We start from the raw sequence: 10105 nt of genomic DNA on the forward strand, positions 1-10105 counted from the left end.
TTCCCACCCGCAGACACGGCCAATTTTGTCTGTAGGGATGCCCGACCAAGGCGGCGGTAACACGGGGATTCGAACCGGCGAGTACTGTGTTGGTAGGCAATAGAATAGACCGCCACGCTACCCGGATGCCCTGGCTGAAAAGTATTTGAGTATTTTCAAATACTGAATACTGCTCCCAATTACATTCCATTCTTTTCAGACACAAAATTAAACAATACTCAAAAGTAGTTTAACTACATATTTCAAATACTGGTAATTATAATACTGCCCATCTCTGTTCATGTTGCCTGAGCAGAAAGCAGTCACGGTGTTTGCTCTCTGATTTACCATGGTGCAGTCTTCATCTGGTCCACAGATGTGGGCCAGGCAGTGGAAGTAGAGGGGAAAGCCTTTTGGCATGCCGAACATGAGGATGGAGAACCTGCTCTGCTGCTCCTGGCCGTTAGCAGACAGCCAGCGAAATGTGTCGTCCACTGCACAGCTGAGGGTAAGAAAGTTCAAAAGTCAGATGAAAAACCAGTAATGGAATTTCCCCATGAAGCTCAGTACTGATAAATTATGTTAAATCCCAAAGAAAAGGGAAGATGGACAGACAGAAAAAAATAAAATCTGATTCCCAATGAAAAGACATGCAGGACAGAAATATGAAGTCTCTCATTTAACACTGAAGAAAGTTTAAACAATTTCCATCACACACCTCAACATCTCAGCTTATCGCTTCACTTCCGCAACACAACATTCAGTTTTGTAAAAACACGTTTGCCGTTTGATTTGTCATTTATTTTTATTACATTACGCTCTCAATAAAGGATCTAAGAATAGGTAAGTGTCAGACTGTCACTTATTCTCTCTCTCTCTGTCTATCCATCCATCCATTATCCGAACCGCTTATCCTGCTGTCAGGGTTGCGGGGATGCTGGGGCCGACACACGCACACACCTAGGGACAATTTAGTATGGCCGATTCATCTGACCTACATGTATTTGGACTGTGGGAGGAAACCAGAGCAGACACGGGGAGAACATGCAAACTCCACACAGAGCGACGACCCGGGACGACCCCCAAGGTTGGACTACCCCAGGGCTCGAACCCAAGACCTTCTTGCTGTGAGGCGACCGCACTAACCACTGTGCCACCCTATATATATATATATATATATATATATATATATATATATATATATATGCTGGAGGGAGGATGTAATGTCATAAGGGCATCTGGGATTTCACCATGATTTAGGACTATACTCAGAAATCTGACTCGGCTAACTGGTGAAACACCTTCACTTTATCATTTGCATCACACTTCAAGAACCCAGACGGAATAGAAAAAAAAAAGGAGGACGATTCGAAAGACAACAGCTACTGTTAAGGCATGTGATGCCTTAACAATAGCTGGAGATTTGAAACCGTTTTCAGTTTCAATCTAAAACATGAGCGTTTTAAAGATGGAGGTTGCCAGAGAGCTTCACTGCCGCTTTCCAATTTGGAAAACAGGAAACATTTTCAGCAGTGACTACAACCAAGATCTATTTCTGGCATTTCAATTACTCAACGCCTCTGCTTGGTAATTGGCTAATTATCATGAATGGATGGACTTTTGTTATTGTATGCTCACCAGTTTGGCAATTTATCTTCAGTTGCTAATGCTAGCACTAGTACTGTCATACAAACAGGGTCAGCCCTACGTTCCCTCATCAATTGATATAGTTAGCTTAGCGTTAGGGAATACAGGGCTGAGGGAACATAGACACGCTCCCCATACAAACATTCATGATCCTGCTAGGTTTCTCCAAGTTGCTGTCCTGCAACTCTCATCATGGGTCAGTTAAAACTTCTGATTTTAACAGGAATCATTCAGATGGGACTCTCAGAACCCACCCATTCTGCAGGAAGATGCCCTGGACCTCGTCTTGAGGGTCAGCGCTCTCTGTGGCCCAGCAGGACACCACCTGCAGGAGAATGTCCGATGTGAACGTGCTTCGAGTCTGGAGCGCCACCTCGAAGTACAGCGTGTCCTCAGGCCCCATGGAGATGGCGGCGTGGTAACGGTAGCTGTAGGTCTGGTCACTGAACAGGGCCATGGTCAGGCCAAGCTGCAGGGAGGCGTTTAACGTCACCAGAGAGAAGGAGCTGATCCTGGAGAGACAAAGGGGAGGTGGTTAGATGTCATCTTTCAGGGACACCAGGAAAGAACAGAGCACTCCGGTACCCACAGACGAGATGATATCTGGCACTAAACCAGAAACCATTTAAAAATAAGAGGAGGTCACTAAGTTGTTGGCTGACAAATCACTGCTTCCTCAATATTTCAAACTGAAATGTTCATGATTTTTTTTATTTCTAGCATTTTTATTTAGTTTTAGTGTGATTGATGGATGTCAGGTAATGGTTATCCTTCCAAAATTACAGTTTTAATTAAGAAAGAAATCTTCACATTTGTCAAATTTTCAGATACGGCATCCTTTTGTCTTCTGTGAGGCATGAACTCAGCTAAAGAAACTACAGTCTTATAAATCAGGACGTTAAACTTTAGAATTAACAGACATGACAGCCATCTCATCCCTGGAGGCCTATCTGAGTTTTTTTTATTTTTTTGTTAGGTAGGTTTTGGTATGAAACGACAGATTAACACTTTTGTACCAAGGGGCGGTATCAATGTTGAGCTTGGCGTGGCGCCAGTAGTGGCGAGGGTAGATGCACTTCCAGACCAGCTTCAGGTCCCGGCGGGTGATGGTTTGTTCCCTGCTTAACGTCACAGTCAGAGTGTTCTGCAGCTCTGTGTGGGTTTGGTTCACCTGGATGCGCGCGCGCGCGCACACACACACACACACACACACACACACACACACACACACACACACACACACACACACACACACACAGTGTTAAGCTTATCAATTACTTAACCAGCTTCACTGCTCACTCACATACATCTTTGTGTGTACAAGTGTGTGTGTCTTTGCACGCCTGCACAATTTGTCCTGATTTAAATAGATTAAAAGCACTTTACAGAATAGCTTTGCAAACATTTTTGTTACAGTTCTCATGTAAAAAACAAAAAACAAACAAACATCATTTTCCTTTGTGTGCAAAATCTCATCTCATCTCCAGCCACTTCTCCGGGATCGGGTCGTGGTGGCAGCAAGCTAAGTGGGACATTCCAGATGTCCCTCTCCCCAGCAACACCCTCCAGCTCCTCCTGGGGGATCCCAAGACGTTCCCAGGCCAGAATTGACATGTAGTCCCTCCAGCGAGTTCTGGGTCTACCCCGGGGTCTCCTCCCAGTTGGCCGTGCCTGGTAAACCTCCAAAGGAAGGCACCCAGGGGGCATCCTGATCAGATGCCCGAACCACCTCAACTGGCTCCTTTCGACTCGAAGGAGCAGCGGCTCTACTCCGAGCTCCCTCCGGATGTCCGAGTTCCTCACCCTAAGGTTGAGCCCAGACACCCCACGGAGGAAACTCATTTCAGCCGCTTGTATTCACGATCTCACCCTTTCGGTCACTACCCAAAGCTCATGACCATAGGTGAGGGTTGGAACAAAGACTGACTGGTAAATTGAGAGCTTTGCCTTCTGGCTCAGCTCCCTCTTCACCACAACGGTCCGGTACAACGTCCACATTACTGCTGATGCTGCACCAATCCACCTGTCAATCTCCCGCTCCATCCTACCCTCACTCGTGAACAAGACCCCGAGATACTTGAACTCCTTCAGTTGAGGCAACAACTCATCCCCAACCCGGAGGGAGCAATCCACCATTTTCCAGTAGAGATCCATGGCCTCAGACTTGGAGGTGCTGACTCTCATCCCAGCCATTTCACACTCAGCTGCAAACCGCCCCAGTGCGCGGTGGAGGTAACATTCAGATGAAGCCAACAAAACCACATCATCTGCGAAGTTCTGCAACGCTGAGGTTCCCATAACAGACACAGTCCTCACCTTGGCTGCGCCTTGAGATCCTGTCCATGAATATCACAAACAGAATCGGAGACAAGGGACAACCTTGGCGGAGTCCGACACCCACCGAAGACATGTTTGACTTTGTGTCAAGAATGTGGACACAGCTCTCACTTTGGTTAGACAAGGACCAGATGACTTGTATATTGTAATGTACGTATATTGTATTTTGTGTGCAAAATTGGCATCATAAATACAGTTTCACTAAATCTTATTGGCTCATCCCCTGCATAACTCATGGAGCTTTCTCAATGTTTTGTACACAAGACTAGAATCTGAAAGCAGTACCGTCAGCGAAACCTTTTCTGAGATGACCTTTGTCATGGCAGTGTTACTCACCAGCCTCCTGGTTCCACACTGCAAGGAAGTGCGTGACATGCGGAAGAAGTAGAGTTCCTTGGTCTCACTAACATTGCACCGGCCGTCATTCAGAACCACATCGACCAGCCCGCCCAGTTCAGAGGTCAGGTAGACTTTGGAGATGCCACCGGCCAGCAGTCTGTCCAGACACTGGCTGAAAAGACCATCCTCTGGTTGAAAACATGAGAAAACAGTGAGCTAAATCCCATCAGCCTGATTTTATTCTAAAAATAGTCTTGAAAACTGTTGTTTTAGTTTTAACAGTGTGTGTCCTATGTAGGTGGTGGTGAGGTTGGTGTCTGAGCTCCAGCCAGACTGAATGAGAGTCAGCAGGGCTGTTGTGTCAGAAACAAACGTAAAACCTGGTTGAACCCGAGTTTTACTTATTGATGTAGTACTATCTGTTGGTAAAGGTCTTGTAACAGCTTGTTCTGTCATATCTTCTGGTTAGACATAACTTCACACTCAACACTACCTGCCTTCCTCTTCCTCATCTGGCTGCTGTGATGAAGATGGAAAACACTATGCACCCTGTGATTTTTCCTGGCCAAGTCCTACTAGACACCAACCATCCACACCAACAACAACCAAAGATTAGTCTTGATGCATGCTCAATAATCCAGGTAAGGAAATCACAGAAAGTTGAATCAGTTCATCTGGACACAACGTTTATTGACAGATACGTGTCATCACTGATTTAAGTGACCTCTTCACTCTCAACTGACTGCAGGTACCCCGACCCTTCTAAACAATACAGTGGCATGACAACCAAAACCAAAGACCAGTTTCATATGCGAACTGAGAAACTAGGGTCCGCGGTGGTGTAGGGGTCTAAGCATCGGCTTTGTGCCGATGCAGTTGCCCACTGGGGACTGGGGTTTGCGCCTCGGTCTCATCAAATTCGACTATGGCCGGATTCGATGAAGCAGCAATAATTAGCAACGCTGTCTTCGGGAGGGAGGCGGAGTCGGCTTGTATTCGTAACATGAATGCGTCTCTGGGTGTGTGGGAAAAAGCAGTGGCTCAGCCTGGATTCACCTTGTCACGAAAGTAGCAAGGCGTCTCCTTCCAGACTGCCGGCCGGAGAGACGCAGTTGGCGAACGCGTGCAGCACGAGGGTGGGTCTTTGAACTAGAATAGGGAGCAATTGGCCACTAAATTGGGAGAAAAAGGGAAAAATCAGAAATAAATTAAAAAGAATTTTTTTGAGAAACTGGGCGTTTGTCAAAGCCAGGAAGACGCCCAAACAGTGCACCAGCTGATTAAAGAGAGGAGAAGGACAACAGCTGCCTAAGCGTAAGTCAGTGGTGACTCCGTATGTGGTGGGAGTGTTGGAAAAGTTGAGACACTTATTTTCCAAACACCGTGTCTCAGTTGCTTTCAAAGCCCAAAACACACTGCGCCAGAAGTTGGTCCGCCCCAAGGAGGGTTGCCATGACTTGTACATCGGAGAAACTAAACAAGAGGCTGGCCAAGAGGATGGCCCAACGCAGGAGAACTAACACGTCAGGCAAGGACTCCACAGTCTACACCATCTACAGACCAGGACTCCACGGTCTACACCATCTACAGGCCAGGACTCCACAGTCTACACCATCTACAGGCCAGGACTCCACAGTCTACACCATCTACAGGCCAGTGGCCACTCTTTCAAGGATGAGGAGGTGCACATCCTTGATAGGGAGGAACGCTGGTTTGAACGGGGAGTCAAAAAGGCCATCTATGTGAAGATGGAATGACCATCCCTGAACCAAGGGCGGGGGGGGGGGGGGCTAAGAGTACATCTGTCACCATCTTACAATGCTGTGATTGCAACTATTCCCCAATCCTCTGTGAACAGTACACATGGCCACTGTAACTCTAGTTAATGGTCACACCACCCATATTTGCATATGAAACTGATCGTTGGTTTGGGTCGTTATGCCACTGTATTGTTTACAAGTGTGGGGATACCTGCAGTCAGCTGAGACTGAAGAGGTCACTTAGATGAGTGATAAAACGTTTTTCTCAGTAAACATTGTGTCCAGATGAACTGATTCACCTTTCTTTGAGAACCAAACCAAAGATTAACTATTGTCTCACATATGTCAACAATAGAAGGCATCATATCGGGCATTTGTTTACATGTAATTCGTCAGGATGGTACGACTAACAAAACTCAGAAACAGATCATGAGAAACTCGGGTTCCCATGCACCTCAGCTCAGGTTTGATTGACAGCCAAGAGAATTGACACATAGGACATTGTGTCTTGTAGGGATTCTCAACATACAGACTGGAACTTAAACACAAAGAAACAAAAAAAAAAAAATCTATGGAAACAGTAGCTATATACATAACTTCTAAATTGCTAATTTGGATAAGCAGGAAGTGGCATCTTTCTGCTCTATTGATGACGGTGTTTTGAGTGTTTTTGATAAATGTCTCTGAACTGTGTTTTTATTCATTCATCTTCAGCCTCTTCTCCGGGTTCGGGTCGCGGTGACAGCAAGCTAAGTAAGGAAAACCTCCAAAGGAAGGTGCCCAGGAGGCATCCTAATCAGATGCCCGAATCCTAATCGGATGCGTCGAAAGGAGTCAGTTGAGGTGGTTCGGGCATCTGTGCTTTTTATATTTTCTTTATTTTGTTTCATTACATTTGAGATTTTTCCTGCATGTCAGCATCTCTGGAATTGTAATAATGACCAAACTAAACCTGGATCACATCAGATGTTGTTTAAAGGATCTCCTGTGATTTTAGATAAAGACAACAAAATAAGCAGAAAGTGCTGAAGACAATTTGGGTAAACTGAAGGTCCTCAGAACATTCTGGAATAAAAACATGCATCACTACACAGTAACTGAACAGACACACTGACAGGTTAACAACGTTCAGCGTTAGCTTTCCTCAACATGAGAATACTGGATTAAGTCAAATACAATGAACTGGGAGGATTTCAGGGTAGCTTGTCAATAGTGGCATATGGGGTTTATTCCATCCATTATCCGAACTGCTTATCCTGCTCTCAGGGTCGCTGGGATGCTGGAGCCTATCCCAGCAGTCACTGGGCGGCAGGCAGGGAGACACCCTGGACAGGCCACCAGGCCATCACACAGGGCCGATATACACACACATTCACACCTAGGTACAGTTTAGTATGGCCGAGTCACCTGACCTCCATGTCTTTGGACTGAGGGAGGAAACCAGAGCACCCGGAGAAAACCCACACAGACACGGGGAGAACATGCAAGCGCCACACAGAGGACGTTCCGGGGCAACACTCAAGGCTGGACAACCCCGGGGCTCGAGCCCAGGACCTTCTTGCTGTGAGGTGACCGCACTAACCACTGCACCACCGCGCCGCCCATATGGGGTTTAGTGATGAAAAAAAAAAAAGAAGTACTATCAAAATGTGGCATTGACATAGGATCAACGTACCGTAGCAAAGTGGATGCAGCGGTGAGTCCACCGGGGGAAAGATGGCCGAACTGACGTCATAGAACCCATGCTGACACAAACAGATGTAGGAGCCCAACGTATTAATGCACAGAGAACTGGGAGGACAGCGGCTCCCCTCTGAGGAAGAACATTCATCTGGACCTGAAAAAAAAATATGACGAGTTTGGAAATGCTCCATACGATTGGTTGGACTACCCTGGGGCTCGAACCCAGAACCTTCTTGCTGTGAGGCGACCACGCTAACCGTGCCACCCTTAACGAACCAGTGTGTAGGATTTAGTGTTATCTAGCAGCAAAGTTGCAGACTGCAACCAACTCAACACACCTACACTCACCCCTCCCTTTCCACGTATGCAGGAAAACCTACGGTGGCCTTCAGGTGCCAGTAGCTACTTCCAAAATGATGTCATCATCTATAACCGCATCGAGTAGCCATAATATGTCAAGTGATGAGGTTCCTTTAGATAAACTTAGACATTTTATTTAGTTATTTAAGTCTATAAAACTATAGGTCATAGCTTCCATGTAAGCTATGACCTACTATAGTTATACAGGAGTATAAACCCATGTTAGGGTTAATACTCCTGTCTGTGTCCCTGACCGAGGCATGGCAAGACAAACTGGAGTTGGTCCCTGGGTGCTGCACTGTGGCTGCCCACTGCTCCTAGCTACACAGCTAGGATGGGTTAAATGCAGAGTGGAATTTCCCTACGGGGATCATTAAAGTATATCAAAATCAAAATCCAAAAAAAAAAATCAAAAGACAGCAAATATGTTTATGTGTTCCGCGTTGTGGTAGCCTTTTATTGCTAAATAAGTATGATCTTCCATTTGTCAAAATTTGGGTTCTCCAACTTTTCACAACACAAAATGGCTAGCCACCACCAGCAACCACATTTCTCTTCATCATCTTACAACCAGTGCGTTCGCGGCAGCATCACCATATTCAAGTTGCCACTTAAATGTAAAATGTAAGACGCAAAAGGCTGTCTCTGGAGCAAATGTCTGGTTTGTCCTTTCTGGGCTACTGTAGAAACATGGCGGGCTCCATGGAAGAGGACCTGCTCCCTATGTAGATATGAAGGGCTCATTCTAAGCTAACGAAGACATGATTCATGAACATGAATATTATATTCACTTTCTGCCAACAGATCCCCCTAAACCTTACACACTGGCCCTTTAAGTCTTTTCCGTTTCATTATCTTGTCAACTTTCAGCAAAAAACCAAAACCTGAAAATTGAAATGTATGTCATGAATGACCCCGTTTGATGGCTAGCAATGTCATCTTAAGGAAATGTGCTCGTTTCATGTTGAGCCGCTGTTAAAACATGAGCTCATGTTCCTGATCTACCATTCCAGAAGATGATGCCATCTTGGACAGTGATGTTGGATGATTGTTGGGTCTGAAGGTAAACCAACTCTTCGTTCATTGGCAACAGCACATCTTCACCAGATCTAGCGGTGTTCAACAACTGGAAGAAGATTTTTGTTTTGTTTCCATCAAACGGCTCCAAGAACACAAGCTGGACCTGAACTGTTGGATGGAGGCCTATCATAAGCTCCTCCAACTACATGCACACAAAAAAAAAAAGAGATGGAAATGCAGACAGCATGATGGATTTCCTACCACAAAACACTACTAATAACATATACAATTATACATTTAGATGTATAAAAATGTCTTATGTGTTAGGATGATCATCATAACAGCATACACCTTTCCAGGCCTTAATCAAAAGCCTGACAACTGACATACACTCAGAGGACCTTTCAGTTGGAACTTAGCCATGATAAAGAACCAAGAGGAAGAACTTCCATCTCCTTCACGTTCTTTTTCTTTTTGGATCCCCCCCCCCCCCAATTGTATCTGGCCAATTACCCCTCTCTTCGGTCGCTGCACCACCCCCTCTGCTGATCCGGGGAGGGCTGCAGACTACCACGTCTCCTCCCATACATGTGGAGTCACCAGCCGCTTCTTTTCACCTGACAGTGAGGAGTTTCACCAGGGGGACGTAGCGCGTGGGAGGATCACGCTATTCTCCCCACCCCCCGAACAGGTGCCCCGACCGACCAGAGGAGGCGCTAGTGCAGCGACCAGGACACATACCCACATCCGGCTTCCCACCTGCAGACACGGCCAATTGTGTCTGTAGGACGTCCGACCAAGCCGGAGGTAACACAGGGATTCTAACCGGCGACCCCCCCCCCCCCCCATTCACCTTCCTCTGGAGATACTCTTCCATTTTGGCTCTGGGCTCTGACATGATGTCCTGTAAAGGCCCATCCAACATCCATGGCACCACGATGGCTAAAGTCGGGCTGAGATAATCAAACTGCACCTCTGCG

The sequence above is a fragment of the Lampris incognitus genome, chromosome 3 (assembly GCF_029633865.1).
Source record: "Lampris incognitus isolate fLamInc1 chromosome 3, fLamInc1.hap2, whole genome shotgun sequence".
Classification (NCBI taxonomy): domain Eukaryota; kingdom Metazoa; phylum Chordata; class Actinopteri; order Lampriformes; family Lampridae; genus Lampris; species Lampris incognitus.